The sequence below is a fragment of the Canis lupus genome, chromosome 1 (genome assembly GCF_003254725.2).
Source record: "Canis lupus dingo isolate Sandy chromosome 1, ASM325472v2, whole genome shotgun sequence".
NCBI classification, from domain to species: domain Eukaryota; kingdom Metazoa; phylum Chordata; class Mammalia; order Carnivora; family Canidae; genus Canis; species Canis lupus.
The window spans coordinates 37408996-37426238 of record NC_064243.1 but is presented as its reverse complement, the minus strand read 5'-3'; the positions used below and the strand labels follow the sequence as shown (position 1 = coordinate 37426238).

At 35.3% G+C, this 17243-nt stretch overlaps 1 protein-coding gene and 1 pseudogene across 7 annotated transcripts in view; one reads left to right on the top strand and one right to left on the bottom strand.

The window, feature by feature from the left end:
• The window catches only part of GRM1 (glutamate metabotropic receptor 1), a 394410-nt gene that overhangs the window by 162211 nt on the left and 214956 nt on the right, over positions 1-17243 (bottom strand). The gene's annotated exons all lie outside the window — the stretch shown is intronic.
• Positions 3654-4065, top strand: LOC112645526 (fatty acid-binding protein 5-like; annotated as a pseudogene).

Genomic DNA, 17243 nt, shown 5'->3' with positions numbered 1-17243 from the left:
TTTTTTTTTCTTCTTTTAATAATAGCCATCTCTAAATATCAGGGAGTACAGCAAATGCTTAGTTGTAGCATTGTACTTTTCAAAACAATGATATTTATTTAGCAAAAATTAAATTCCTTGATTTACTGGAATTAAATTACTACTTAGGAACAGGAACGGTATTAATATACAGTTTTCATTAAGATGCTAATTTATTTAACATTACTTAACTCTCTAGTGAGTACACATTCTATTAAAAAAAAACAGAATTCTGAAGTAATGTAATTGCTGAATATTCCCTACAGTATAAGAATTGCACGCATTCTTTCAAATTGATTTGTAATGGCATTATAGCAAAGGCTAAGAACTCATGCATTAGCCTACTTTTTTTTTCTCATGAGAAAATTAAAGATACAAGTATAAATGAAAGACTTGATATTTCTGTAATTGTGTACTTGTTTTTTGTGAAAATAGATTAAACTAGCCTAGTCATTTTGTTATTTTGTCCCTAAAATAACATAGAGATTTTAGTCATTGAGATAAAAAGAAATTAAGATGCAAAAGGTTCTGGTGCCAGCATGCAGATAGACATAGAAAAAAAACTGTTAAAGCAATAAATAAATTTATGCTTGTGTGCAAGGTAAGGTAAGAATCTAATTTGGAGTCTTTCTAACTTGCTATTCATCAGCACACTGTTTACTAAACAATCCTTGCCCACTATTCTGTGACTTTTTTTATCATGTATGTATAATGTTATATATAAAGCTATAGAGGTGATTAGGAGATATTATAATCCCACTACCTAGACAATAGTATTACATTCGGTTAATTCTTTCCAATCTTATTTCACATATATGTTTTTTCTCACAAAACTCAAAACATGCTAATAATTTCATATTCAGTGATTTATGATTATAATTATATTTATGATTATATTATATTTATGATTATAATTTATGATTATATAATAAAAATGTTTCCCATATCAGGAAAAGTTATTTTTAAATATTTTTATGTCTATAACAGAAACAATCCTTACTTCTCCAGTAGCTAGACATTTTGGCTGTTTCTGACATTTTTTTTCTATTGCAAATAATACCAAAGTAAACATCCTTTTTCTTACATTTTGGTCAGTATCCTTGAATATTTTCTTTTTTTTTTTTTTAGGATTTTTATTTATTCATTCATGATAGACATAGAGAGAGAGAGAGAGAGAGGCAGAGACACAGGCAGAGGGAGAAGCAGGCTCCATGCAGGGAGCCAGATGTGGGACTTGATCCCGGGACTCTAGGATTGCGCTCAGGGCCAAAGGCAGGCGCTAAACTGCGGAGCCACCCAGGGATCCCCTCCTTGAATATTTTCTAAGAATAAAGTTAGGGAGGGGAAGTAGTGAATCAAAAATAAAAAAACTTTTAAATATTCTTCATACATATTACTAGTATGCTTTCCAGACTATTAGAGCCATTCACACATTCAGCAGTCTCTCAGAATGTTTATCTATTCAAAGTCGCCAGCATGGAGAAATATCATGTGATTATTTGTTTAAATCTTTTGTAATTTGATAGGTAAAACAATGCATCAGATAGTTTCTGTAATATCCTTTGTTATTAGTTAAATTATATACATATACATACATATAGACATACACATACAGGGATCCCTGGGTGGCGCAGTGGTTTGGCGCCTGCCTTTGGCCCAGGGCGTGATCCTGGAGACCCGGGATCGAATCCCACGTCGGGCTCCCGGTGCATGGAGCCTGCTTCTCCCTCTGCCTGTGTCTCTGCCTCTCTCTCTCTCTGTGACTATCATAAATAAATAAAAATTAAAAAAAAAAAAAAGACATACACATACATATTTTCAGAGAATAACATCAGCAACATGGCTTAAAAAATGTACCAGGTTTGTGTCACCTCTCCCACCCCACAACAAAATTTGGCTTCCATTTTATGGAAAAACGTGTCTGTGGAATCCAGCGTTCTATGCCAAGGGACCCAGGAAGAACCTTGCCTAGTTATGCATCAGGTGATAGGCTGATAGACCGCAGCCCTGACTGTGGAACCTGCAAAGGCCCATGAACCAGCTGCAGCTTCTCTCAGCTGTGGTCCAGAAGTCCCCAGAAAAAAACAAACAAACAAAAAACTCTCTTAGACAATCACCACAGATAAGAGAGCCATTGTGGAAGTCCAGTTTTCTAGTAAAGTTCCAACACATTGATCACATACATATATACACGGGAAAAAAAGCAGGGGGTGGGCGGCAGGTTTGTACGCTCGGAAGAGGATAAGAGGAACAGTTGCTTTATCTGCATGAGTTCTCTTCCAAGGTGGCACAGCACAGGACCAAGAGCAATCTTCTCAGCACATGATTTTTCCCACAGGGGGAAAGTAAAAGCATGTGACTGAGTACCCAGCTTCCCCAGCTATGCAGGATGCTGTTGTCAAAGAGCCATTTCTCTCTCAGTCTTGGCAATGTATTTTGGATATGATACCAAAAGTACATTCAACAAAAGCAAAAATCAATAAGTGGAACAATGTTAAACTAAAAAGGCTTCTGCACAGCAAAAGAAATAATCACCAAATGAAAAGGCAACATTTGAGATAGGAAAACAATATTTGGAAATCATATCAAATCAATGTAAATTGGTACAGCCACTCTGTAAAACAGAATGAAGTTTCCACAGAAAAATTAAAGGTAGAACTACCATATGATTAAGCAATCCTAGTTCTATGTATATATCCAAAGGAAATGAAATCAGTATTGCAAAGAGATATCTGTGCTCTCATGTTCATTGCAACATTATTCACAACAGCCAAATGTAGAAATAACCTAAATATCCACCCGTGAATATTACAGAAGATATGATGTATATATACAATGGAATATTATTCAGCCATAGTAAAGGAAATATATTTGTAAAAGCATCGATGGACCTTGAGGGCATTATGCTAATTAAAATAAGCCAGACAGAGAAAGACAAATACTGTATGATCTCACTTATATGTGGAATCTAAAAAAAAAGCAAAACTCATAGAAACAGAAACTAGAATAGTATTTCCCAGGGACTTGGATGTGGGGAAATGGGGAGATGTGGGTTAAAGGGTACAAACTTTCAATTATAAGATGAACATGTTTTGGGACTCTAGTGTACAGCTTAGTGATTATACTTAACTACACTGTACTGTATACTTGAAAGAAAGAAATGGTAAATATGTGAGATATTAGAGGTATTAACTAACCATACTGTTGTAATCATTTCACAATATATTAGTATATCAAATCAACATGCTGTACACCTTAAACCTATACAATGATATATATATATATATATATATATATATATATATATCATTGTGTGTGTGTGTATATATATCTATACACACCTAGTTATATCTCACTAAATCTGGAAAAAGAGTAAATAAATTTTTTCCTATACATTCACTCAAAAAATATCTATTAGAGAAATTAATTTCTATTTGGTAATTATCTGTTTATGTCATTTGCCCATATCTTTTCATATCTGTCTCATATTTGTTACAACATTACAGTGTGTGTATACACCATACACGTTTTTGTATATATTTATGTATTCACACAGAGTCTTTTATATACGTTGAGAATATATTACCAGTTTGTTTTTCTTTAAATTTGATCCACCCTGCTCACAACACCCCCCTATGGTGACCACCATTGAGCAGCTGGCAGGAAGAGAGTACGTAGTGGAGAACAAAGGCTTTGACGAATACAAGAAGGAAGTAGGAATGGAAATAGCCCTGTGAAAAGTGGGTGCAATGGCCAAATCAGATTGTATAATCTGTTCTGATGGCAAAAATCTCACCATAAAAAACTGAGAACACTTGGAAAACAATGCAGTTTTCATGTAATCTAGGAGAGAAATTTAAAGAAACTACAGCAGATGGCAGAAAAACTCAGACTATCTGCAACTTCACAAACAGCACGTTGGTTCAAGATCAGGAAAGGGATGGGAAGGAAAACACAGTAACAAGATAATTGGAAGATGGGAAATTAGTGGTGGAATGCATCATGAACAATGACACCTATACTTGGGTCTTTGAAAAAGTAGCGTAAAAATTCCATCATCATTTTGGACAGGAATTAGCTATGAGGATGAACAAGCTCATTTCAGTGAGCAAATCTCCATATTGATTTTTTTATTACTGTGTTCAATTACCTTTCTTACAAACACTTTACATGCAACTATTTCAAAGTATTGATTTAATTATAATCCTTTTGGTTAGTAAATAAATTTGTTTAAAAATATTAAAAAATAAAATTTGGTCTATCATGATTTTTGTAGGCAAAAGAAGTTTAAAGAGCCAATTTTATTTATTTATTTTTAAAGATTTTATTTATTTATTCATGAGAGACACAGAGAGAGAGGCAGAGACACAGGCAGAGGGAGAAGCAGGCTCCATGCGGGAGCCCAACCCCGGGACTCAATCCCAGTCTTCAGGATCAGGCCTTGAGACCAAGGCAGCACTAAACCGCTGAGCCACCCAGGCTGCCCCGAAGAGCCAATTTTATAAATACTTTCCTTTTTGATTCATTCCATTACCTTGAAATATTTATCTATATTATCTTTCAGCATACTGTTAATATAATATATATATAATGAAAGTTATAAATAGATACAGAGATCTGTCTAAAATGTATTTGGTTTATGCTGTGAGATAAAAATCTAATGACTAAAATCTAATGAAATGGAGAATATATCTGTATAACTTTTCAGCAGATTCTTAAGATTTTAAATGAAAATGTTTGTCTATTGCCTTCACCTGAGGGCAACATCTTGGCTGGTCACAGATTTTCTTCAAAATTCTATGAACATTTTTCAATTTTCTTCTATCATAAAAACCTGAAGCTAGCCCAAGTTTATACCTTTGTGGCCAGTCTTTTTTTATTTGTTTTCTTTTTTGTTCTTTGCTTACTTATTCATAAGAATATTTTATAATTTTGAAGTTTATAAATATTGAAAGGATGTGTCTAGATGCCTTTTTTTAAAAATTAATTTTATCTGAAGTATGGCATGCCCTTTCAATGAGTCTTTTCTTTGTAACTGAAGACCTTTTACAATTATACTGTAAATAATTACTTCTGTTCTAATGGCCTTGGCCTCTCTCATGAGAATGCATGTAACGTTTAGTTTGCATATCTTTCCTATTTTTTCCCATACCGATAGTATGCTTTCTCATTACTTTTATTTATTTGCTTTTCTCTCTATTTTTGGAGACCATCTTAAGCCTTTTCCTCAAAATGAGATTAAATGAAATCACATATCCCAACAGTTTTCATTACTGGCTTTTTATTCAAATCACTTCTGAAATTTAATAGTAATAATAATAATAACAAAGATGGCTAGGCTTAGGGCTAGGACATTGCACAATTCATAAGACATTCTATTCTCTGTTGGTAGTGATTGTTACTGTTGTTCAGTGATGTGAAACTGCCTAAGTCCCACTCTAGACCAATTAAATCAGAATCTGGGTGTGGGATAAAGCATTGATATTTAAAATATTTTCTTGGGATCCCTGGGTGGCGCAGCGTTTTAGCGCCTGCCTTTGGCCCAGGGCGTGATCCTGGAGACCCGGGATCGAATCCCATGTCGGGCTCCTGGTGCATGGAGCCTGCTTCTCCCTCTGCCTGTGTCTCTGCCTCTCTCTCTCTCTCTCTGTGTGACTATCATAAATAAATAAAAATTAAAAAAAAAATTAAAAAAAAATAAAATAAAATATTTTCTTCAGTTGATCCTAATGTTCAGTCATGATCAGGAAGATGGAGAGCCAGTGGCACAGGCATAAGGCTTAGCACATGTTCTGAAACATACAGTGCTCAGTACAGATTAAATATCCACAGCTTCAGCATCTGCATCTGCATCATCATTTAGTTATCCATAGTGTCAATTTAATTCTTTAGCACAGATTTTAATCTACTTTTGCTATTCCATTTTTTTTATTCCCTCCTTACTGTATCTCTGCCTCATGTTCTATTCTTTTGGCTGTCTATCCTTGTTTCATGAAGACCATGTCTTGTTTATCCTATTGAGGATGTCAAGAAATTTTCTAAACTTATTTTCTAATTAGATGCTATTTTCAAAAATAAGAGCTCTATCCAGGCACAGTTTTGCTAATGGACAAGATGTATGGCTTGGTCCCACGGATTGCTAAGAATGTCTTATCAAACATCCAGGTAGAATGTGAACCAGCATGCACAGATTCTCAAACATGGTTCTGTTGAGTTAGGGAAAGCTTTTATCGACTTTCTCTGGTTCTCTGATTGTTTGAAGAGATAGAGTACACTCCACTACATATACTGAAGACAGAAGTATTCCAAACTCCATCCATTTTCCTTAATTTATCATTCAACAAATATTTACAGAGTCATACTCAATGCTAGGTAATGTCCTAGATACTAGAGAATACAGGGGTGAATAAGCTAGACTATGTCCCTCCTTTCACAGAGCTTAGTACTGGAAGCAGACAATAATCATCTACATGAATAAGATAATTTCAAATAGTATATTTTCTTAATGTACTATTGCACATTAAGAAAATAACATAGGACAGTATAAAAAGGGTCTGGAAGGGAACAACATTTACTTGCTGGAAATATACTTATTGGATGCCATGTGTCACTATCAACATATCTGCTCTGATATTTCCTAAGACATGGTAAATTGTCACATGGATATGGAGGAGAAGTTCTATGACTACTTCAAAAGACATTTACCAGAAGATACCTGTCCAATGTTCTAGTTGGTCTTGGGCCAGGACCTCTTTGCCAGGAAGCAGAGAATGCAAATAAAATGTCTCCCCACTTTCCTTTAGAGTACTGGAGCTTAGTCTATTGTGAGAAAGTATCTATTAGTTACCAACTAGTTCTCATCTCAGTCTAAAATGTTAAATTTACCCAAGACCAACAATAGTTTTACAGCCAAATTTAGTTGGAAAATTATTACGTTCTTTTTTTCTCCATGTTAAAGGTCATTTTGTGGGAAACTGAGAATAGTGACATCTATCCAAACTGGAACAGCATGCTTAAATAGTTCTTTCTCTTTATGCTCTATAAAACAACTCTTTGCCTATGTTGCAAGGCCTTCAGGCTCTTCAGCTCACCTTCCTTTCCTACTCATTTTTAATGTCACTGTGTCTCTAGTTTTTGTCCTCACTGCATTGTCCCTATTCCTGCCCATGCCCTCCAGATATATGTCTTAATCCAACTGTCCCTTGGCCTTTTATTCTAGCTTCATGTTTGGATATGGTCCTTTATTTCTTCCATGATCCCACAATGTGTCACCTGCCAATAAATCCTTCCTGATTCCTTCACTTAAGCCAGATTTCCAGTGCAGCTGACTTAGTCAGGTACTGGGATTCCACTAGTTCTACAGAAGAATTCAGATGAAGATGACTAGCCAGGTTAAGCCAGAGATCCCATTTAAATATTTCAATTAATGGCTTTCACTCAGTGGCTCTACCCTGGCTGTTGCCAAGTAGAATGTTTAGATTTTGAAGATACAACAGTGAACAAGGCATACAGGTCCCTGCTAAAATGGAAGTAACAGTAAATGGAGTAACAGACAACTATTTCTATGTTAACTAACAATTTTAAAACAGTGTGATAAGCATGGCGATTGGGGAAATGCAGTTATCTAAGATTATATACCCATCCTATATTTGAGTTATATGGAAAGAAATTATCTAAACTAGGTTCTGATGGATAAGTTAAATAGGAGTGAGCAAAGAAAATATATGGGAGGGCAAGAGTTTTCTAGAAGCACTAACTTTTAATCATGAGCATGCCCAGGTATTGAGATCAGCACAGCTTTGCTGGGTAGACAGTTGGTAAGAGCTTGGATAGAAAAATGTTGATCAGTTCTCAGGGTACAGCCTGGGCAAGAAGCCTTCATTATTCTAGATGTGATGAATTATTGTTAATTTGTTCATTCAGCAACTATATCTACTTTCAATACAGAGCATGATTTTGGGCCACAATACCAAACATGGGAAGTATGACATCTTCTCTCATCTATTTTACTCCTGCCTTGCATGTAGTGAGGTCTACTTGTAGGGTATTTGGCTCCAGTGACCCCTCTGAAGTCAATCCGGTGGAACAAACCCACAGGTAGATAAATCAAGAATAAAATAGGGGCAGCCCTCATGGCACAGTGGTTTAGTGCCGCCTGCAGTCCAGGGTGTGATCCTGGGGACCCGGAATCGAGTCCCATGTCGGGCTTCCTGCATGGAGCATGCTTCTCTCTCTGCCTCTATAAATAAATAAATAAATAAATAAATAAATAAATAAATAAATTACATAGGAGAAAATGATAGTTGACATTTACTACTTGCAAAAACTCCCTAAGCACTTTATTGACGTTGTCTCATCTAATATTCAACAGACCCTAAGATATAGGTGCTCTTATTATTTCCATATTACAGGTTGAAAAAGATAAAGTAAATTGGATAAGATGGCACAGCTCATTGGGGCAGGCCCCAGCGAAGGCCATGTGGTTCCACAGTCCTCTCCCCAGCTGCTATCCCACTAGATGTCAAGAGAGGGCTCTGGAAAATGCTTACTCCTCAGGGTACAGCTTGAGGAAAAGGAACTGGGAAGCAGTCAAGGAACCAGAATAGGGCTTTGCAAGGGAAACCAACTGAAAAAAACACCTCCTGGAGAACCTTGTATGAAGACTCAGAACAGTTTCAGTAGACTGGTGGGATGAAAGCTTGATTGGAGACACAGCAAAGAATAAAATGAAGAAGTAGAAGCAATAAGAAAACATTTCAAGAAATGCAGCATTTGAAAGAAAGGAGAGTTATAGCTTATGAGAATTGGAAAGTTGAGGAAAGATGTTTTGGGTAGTTTGTCGGGGTATCTGAGAAGCTTTATAAAAAGAGAAAACAGACGCCTGGGTGGCTTAGCAGTTGAGAGTCTGCCTTTGGCTCAGGGCGTGATCCCGGAGTCACCAGATTGAGTCCCACATCTGGCTTCCTGCATGGAGCCTGCTTCTCCCTCTGCCTGTGTCTCTGCCTCTCTTTCTGTGTGTCTCTCATGAATAAATAAATAAAATAGTTTTTAAAAAAGAGGAAACACTTCTGGTGGAAAAGGACAATTTGAAGATGCAAATGAGAGAGAACAAACATAGGGTTTAGGTTCCAGAAGAGGCAAGAGGAAATGAGATTGAGAAATAACATACCTTAAAATCAGAGGCTTCTCCTGGTGGAGAGACACAGAGTTCTTTGAAGACAGAGAAATAGAGGAGTTTCAACTAGGTACATCTCAAATATAAATCAGAGAAATCACTCAAGGTTTGACAAGTATAGATTGAGTGCTGAAGGCTTGAATCTAGAGGGAATTGCCAAGTTCTCCTTGGAAATGGGATAGGAAATCAATAAACAATAAATAAAAGATTGCTGAGAAGACAACCAGCTGAGGCATGCTAGTGTGGATGCAGAGTGGAAGCTTTTTTGATATGGTTTAAATCATCTAAATAATATATAGTAACCAAAAAGCAATTCATAACACTTTAAACCTATGATTTTCTTGTTTGAAACATATAAACAGATTCAAGTCCTTTTGACCAAACCTATGCCTTGGTGGCTGACTGCCCACACACACACACACACACGCACACGAATTAAATAAACAGTCCCTTATTTTACTAATTCAAGCCACTGAACCCCAACACAACAAACCCAAAATTTTAGATCAAAATATATTTTATATACCAAAATATATATATATTTTTATATACCAAAAAAGGTCAAATAGCTCTTTCAATGCAGGGAAAACTGAGAAAAGGTGTGCTTAATCTTTCAAGTCTTATACCAGAGAGCAGCAACAAATGCTGTATGTGTGGAACAGAAAATTTTCTATGCTATTTTAAAAAGGAAATCCTAGTTTTACTGAGACTTAAATCACACCTTATTCTCTTCATTTTACTACTTCTTCAATACTGTTTTTCTTCATATTCTGTTTCTCTTAATCTTCCTAATTTTTTAATACAACTCCATTGTTAGGAAAATATGATTAACATTACATCCTTAGGTAAATAAAATTAAAGAAATTTTAGGTGTCTTGGTTATTCAGTTACTGTCTGCAGTTTTATTTGATGGGAAAGTGGGAGGCAGAATGAAGGGGGAAAGGTGGTACGAGAGAACTTCTTGATGTTTACAAATTGCCTACAATTTGCTGATATTATAGAGAGTATAATAAAATGCTTTCAGCTGTGTATGTGATTCATAAGTCATGAAATCAACATGGCATCCCATGAACCAGGCTTTTAAAAAGTGTAATAGAATAAAATAAAGTGAACAGAGTACAATGCATATACTAAGAAAAAGTTTAGAGAGACTTTTGTCTCAGTTATATACAAATACACATATACATATCCACCTGTGAACCCCAGATCATGATATAAAATGTATTTTTTCCTGTGAATTATGGTCAAAAAGCTCCAAAATCACCAGTTTAATGTTTTGGGCTAGCAAGAATTCATTCTATTTTTCCCAGCATCCAGTTTCCTTTTGAGGCCTTGAGATAGAAATTCCTAGATCCACTTCCTGGTATGGAAGCTGGAGAAGTCAAATCAGCCAACATGAAACTCCTTCCTGAGACTTAATCTTGAGCAGGAGACACAAGGATGAAAATTGTAAATAGTTGCCACATACCCTTTCTAGTGATGGCTTCTAGACCACCCTGTTTAGGTTAGGAGACCATTTCTCTGATTCCTGCTCCCTTAGTTTTTGCCCATTGCTGCCCATTCTCTAGCTTCTTGTCAATATTTTAAGTCCTGACTTCTTTCTGATAAATTATTTTTGCTCATTAACTTGAGTCAATTTTTGTCATTCTAATTGAAGGACCCTACATTTATGTGTTGGTTCATTTAAATCTCAAAACTATCCCGTGATGTAGGTATTATTTTATTTAAATAATGAGACAAGTCAGACTCATGGTGATCTGGTAATTTTGCCAAAGGTCATTTGCAGGTATGATATTCAGACTAGGTCACTGTGGCTTAAAGTTTATCCTCTTTCTATTAAATAATGCACACTGAGCTGGCACTAGCAGACAGTGATATATTTCATATGCAGAATAATTTTATACAGAAGATTTTTCAGAGAATAGTTATTTGAGTGAATCAAAATCAATAGTTTTCCATTAACTTCAAGATAAAGTTCAGCAGTCTCGAGATCTCACAGAAAGTTTTAAGATTATACATGTTGAGAGAAAATATAGCTTAGACTGGTTTGCTGATATTTCCATTGATTTTAAGAAAGAAAGGTCTATTATCCTATGAGTTGCATCCCATTAGCAATAAACCAGAGTTCTGGAACTCTCAAGATCTATCAAATGAAGGTGAACAGCTCAGAAATTATCCTAAGAAATGCATCAGTGTCAACAAATAAGAGACTGGATAATTCAGCTGAACAATACTATTTTTCATCAACAATTATAAATTCAGCTCATCCATTCCTCTAAATCTCCTCCTCAAAAGCACACACACACACACACACACACACACACACTCTCAATCATTTATTCCTGTAAATTCTTTCTGTTACCACCCCTCCACACACACCCTGTAGTACAGTCTCTCATCTTCTTCAGTTTGCATTACTGCTAAGGCTTTTAACTTGTATTCCTAAGCCAAGATTCACTTTCCTCAAATCCATGTTTTTCATTGCTGCCAGAGCAGAACATGATTCTCTATCATTCATGCTTGAAACTCCTCGTGGACTTTCCATTATTTAAAGAATAAATTATAATTTCCTTATTTTAATACATATTAATATTCATCAATATTTTAAAGCTTAGAGTTTTCCAAACACATTTTATGTGGTTTTATATCTGTGCCATTACAGATGCTGCTTTAACTGTGTGGAATGTCCTTTCAAATTGCCCTCTTGGAAAAATCCTATTAATTCTTAAATACCCAGTTTTGATGTTACCTCCTCCAGGCTGTCTTCCCAAATATTTTCTAATACCACTAAAGACTTAATCACACTCTCCTTTATTATCTCTGTTTTTTGTATATACAGTCTGTTCTTGTTCATTTATTCAACTATTATTTTACCGAGGCACTATTCTAGACTCTGAGGATATACCTATTGAGTAAAACAGACAAAAGTATCTAAATTCTTAAGACAAAACAATAATGAGGAAAGTAAGTAAAACATATCAAAAGTAAGACAGATATAACTTCTTAGGAATAAAAAAGAAAGAAGTATCAGGTATAGGGGGCAACATTTCTATGAAGATAGGGAAAGGTTTACTGAGATGCATTTGAGGAAGGGAGAAGGTGTGAGTCTTTGGAATATCTGAGAAAGAGCATTTCAGATGGAGGGAACTATAAATGCAAAGGTGTCCAGGTAGGAATGTCCTGGGAGAAATTAAGAAAGAGTGACTGGAATCAGGGCTAAAAGACACAGTCAGAGGAGACCAGGTCATGTAGGATTTGGGCATGAGTTTTGAATGAGATGGGAAGCCATGAAAGGGATCAAAGTAGGATAAGAGATATGATCTGAGTTGATTTAAGCTCACTCTGCACAAATTCTGCCCTCATCCAAATGGCCCAATCAAGTGCTGAGACCAGATTAGACAGGCAAGGTGTCTTTACTTTCATGTGATTCTTATGAACAACTGTGAAAACAGAGCATCTGTTGCTTTTGGCCTAAGGTAGTTTCCAACTAAGACCTGCCAGATATATACAGCAAGTCTGTCCTTCATTTCTAATATTTGAATGTTAGGTCGCAAATAATTCAAAGGAGAATAGTGTATGATCTACTTTCTTTAGGGCTGTCCATCTGTGAAACTGTCAGTCACATCTGAACATAAAATTAATGCAAGGACAAACATAAAAGGATTTTGAGGTTAGAAAAGCACTATGCAAAGAGTACTGACTGGGAAACTAAGTTGGAAGTTATTTTACTGGTGATTTAGTGACATCAGCCAATTAAAAGTAGACTGGGAGAAAGAAGGGATGGTGGCATGGAGTTGATATTTAAGATGCCCTATTGTGAGAAGGTAAAAGATCAAAGTTTCCACAACATATTTTCACAGTTTTAATATAGGCAATGCTCTAATCATTTAAATGCTCCTATTTGGAAAGAGATAGATGACTACTATAGTTGCTACTTAAACTTATCATATATTCTTCTAGTGATCTTGTTTTTAAGCCTGAAAATTAAGGAAACTCACACTAGCACTTCATTAATCAAATGACTGCATCTGAACTGAAAAGCAAAATGTTAGAAACCCCGAAGTTCCTTAAGACATTTGTCTTCCTAAAATAGTCCCATCTGTCACCTTAGAGTCAAAAAAAGCACAGGAAATTATGGTATGCCTTTCCTAACCTTTATATAACAACGTCATAGTTCTCACTTACTAAAATATTTCCAGTAACATGTTTCTTAACTTTATCAGCTACACAACTTGTCATGCCCCTGTACCTGCAAAGAAAAGGTAGGTGAAATTTATATGGACTGCACACTAAGGTGAGCTCTGGAACCAAGTGGGTCCAGTCCTGGCTGCACCACACACTGTGTGATATTGGTCAAGTTATTTAATCCCTCTGTGACTCAGTTTCCTTCTCTGCTAAAAGAGGCTAATTACCTACCTGAAAAGTTAGTATGTCAATGAAACAGAATAGTAAGTAAAATGTTTAGAACAGTGCCTAGAACAATATAAGAGCCCAAACATAATGTTAAATATGTTGAAAATATGTAGAAAACTCTGGGGATATCAAAATACCTGTGTAGTATAGCAAATACTTCAATATCAAAAACAATTTAAATAAATATTTTGAATCTTTTATATGCCATCTCCATTATATTTACCGCCAATCCAATTTACCTACGTTAGCAGTAATTTATATAGCTTTTCTTATATCTTTGCAACTCTTTTCATTGCTGAGGCCTATGTTCTTTCACCAATAGGGCCTTTTAGAAATGGAAGCAGCCACACTGCTGTGGGTTACAGTATAAGAAGCAGGGTGAAAAAGGGAGAGAGAGAGAGTGGGAACAAAGAAGAAAGCTTTTATTATGCAATAGCTCTTGTCTGGATAACTAGTGCTTCACCAGAACAGAGGATCAGCTTCCTTCCCAATTCTTTTTTTTTTTTTTTTTAATTTTTATTTATTTATGATAGTCACACAGAGAGAAAGAGAGAGAGGCAGAGACACAGGCAGAGGGAGAAGCAGGCTCCATGCACCGGGAGCCCGATGTGGGATTCGATCCCGGGTCTCCAGGATCACGCCCTGGGCCAAAGGCAGGCGCCAAACCGCTGCGCCACCCAGGGATCCCTTCCTTCCCAATTCTTAAGGCCTAGGATCCAACAAAAGATTCTTAGAGAAACCTCTCATATTGTTCTTTTCCTCTTTGTACAGCTTTACTAAGAGTAGGATGAGTCTCTAAAAGGTATGTTGATTTCATTACACATATATAAGAAACATATTATATGTTATATATTTTCTATAATATAACATGTTATAATTGATTATTGTATACACTACATGGTATTATATAATGTATACAGTAAATAAATTATATATAATATATACACATATGTATATATGTATTTCTTAACCTGCTTTAACATTGATTCTTCTAAAGTAATGGGTCCCTACTTTTAGAATTGTTTCACTTACCCTTTCCCAAAACCTGCTTCCCCACTTCCATGCAACTGTATCTTTGGGCAGCAGTCAGCGAGATGGCCCAAGGCCCTTGCCAGATATAAATGGACATTTGATCCAAGACCATAACAAAGAACCTCTCTTCTTGGAGAATTTAGAACTGGGGCTGAGAAAGGTATTTCTTCTTACCCGAAAGACTGACCTTCTATCATGTAAATGTGGGTGCTTATTTACAGTCATGTATTCCACCTTGTGAGCTGAAGGAGAAGAGGAAGCTGGTCCACAGAGGGAGAGGGAAGTGTTTTGCAGAGGGATAGTGATGGGAAAGTGTCCTATTGACATTTATAGGTCTGCTACTAGCTACTTTTCTGATACCTGATGTGATCTTTCCCAGATTAAAAATTCATCTTTTTTCCCCATGTTAGTTCAAATAGGTTTCTATAACTTGTAACCAAAAGAGTCTTTATATATATGTTCAGTTTCATCAAAGGACAACATATATGAAATACCTATTCTATTATGTTTCGAGTATACAAAATGAAAAAAATATGATTCTGGCATTTTTGATGTTGCATCGATCAAGAAAGAAGAGATGTAAAACACAAACTGTGACAAAACATGGTAAACAGACCTATCTGTGAAATGTATTATAGATATAGCCATTAATAAACGATATTTAACCCTTGGTTTCTCAGCCTAATTACTCCTTTGATCTCCTCTTTGCTGAATATATCCACACACTGACTCCCAAAGATTATCAGATCCACCATCCTAAGCTATGTCACTGAGTCATCTCTTTCACCTGGATGGTGAGTTCCCTGTTGAGCTTTGCCCCCTTGCAGAAGACTGATCTAGGAATTCTACTGCCTTTCCAAGCCAAAGAATCTGTCACCAAAGCTATTGCTCTCAGCTAGAGCAAACTACTTTGGCACAGTCACCTGAGCAGTAGGTTCAAACCGTATGTCAAGGAGCCGTTGAAGGCAAATTGGTCCATACACCAATGATAGAGTATATTTCCTAATAACTAAGAATTTTCTCCTGGAATGTTAGGGAATAAGATTCCAAGCACAAAGAGACTGCCCTATTCATTTGTTTTAGTTGTTTTGGGCCCTAATATCTGTAGAATTTAAAAATTATAAACATAATTCAGCCTTGTTTAAAATTAAAATTTAACATCAGAAGCTAAATGTTTCTAACAGCAGGAACTTTGGGAGAAAAGTTGAGCTCTGAAAACACAATTCAATGAGACGGCACTATATCTTGTTATATTGCTAAGATAAATATTTGCAAGCCATATCTTTTGAAGGGACTAAGACCATAAATATCAGACAGTTGAAGTAAAAGGTTCTATCTTGTAAGATTTATACATTTGGCTATAGCTATTAGAAAAGCATTTTGTTCCTTATAGGTTTTTCACTTACATTTTATTTCTAATTAATTGTCATATGTACACTAATCTCAAGACTATAAAATGTAGGTATTCTGGGAAAATGAATGCATTCACTATACATTTGTGACAGAAAGATGGAGGTTTTGAATATTTAACCACTCTCTATGATCTTGCTATATAGTTGTCTTTGGTCTATATAAAATCTGATCATATTCCCTGGACTTTAGAAACCTCATAGTTCTATCTTTATATCATTTTTGGTAATAATATAAATAAACAGTAACTAAGACAAATATTTTTAAAGTATAGATAATATCAATTTCTTCAAAATATTTATTTATAAAAACCTTGAATTTTAGAAATCATCAATTTCATTTCCAAAGCTTTGCTTGGTACAATCCACTGCACCTAGAGGTCAGTTTTATTTGAATAGCTCAGAAAGAAAAGCATTAAAAATGTTTCTTGAGCCACAGTTCCTCTTTTCCTTACTGTCTTATACCTGCCTTTTGCACATTTATATTACCATTCCTGCCCCTAAACACAAGTCAATTTGTGACCTTTTTTAAAAATTATCTTCCCACACAATTATATTTATGTTTGCAATGATTTGTTTACTCATATCTATTAGGAAATGTTAAAGTATGAATGACACACAAAGAACTGCAATTAGCCTTAAGAACAAAAGAATAATTTATCATTTTACCAAATGACAAAACTTACTGTTAATAATTCATAATAAAAACAGCAGCTATCAATTAGGAAAAAAACAAACAAATCACGTTGGGGATAGAAGTGACAAAGCCGGAAAAACCATCAAATTTGCAATTATCAGCTGCTCTAAATTATCAGTGATAGGTGATACCTACCCAAAGGTATGGCTATAGCACAAAAGAACAATTAATGAATTCATGGCTAATGGCTATATTTCTGGTTCTGTTCCTATTTCCCAAAATGAATAAATATAAGAGACCTCACTAACTAGAACTAATAAGGATTGTAGGAAATAAAAATTTGCTAATATAAGCTATCTCCAACCTAGAAAGGAGCTTGATCTGAAAGTCCTACTACTAAACCGGTTGGTTAGAATTTAGAATATATATATATAAAACATTATATATATATGTATATGTGTATATATACATTATAAAATATAAAATATATTTAATATATATATTTTAAACTATCAGTACTGGTCTGAATCCCCAAAACCTGCATAGCCAATAAGGTAAT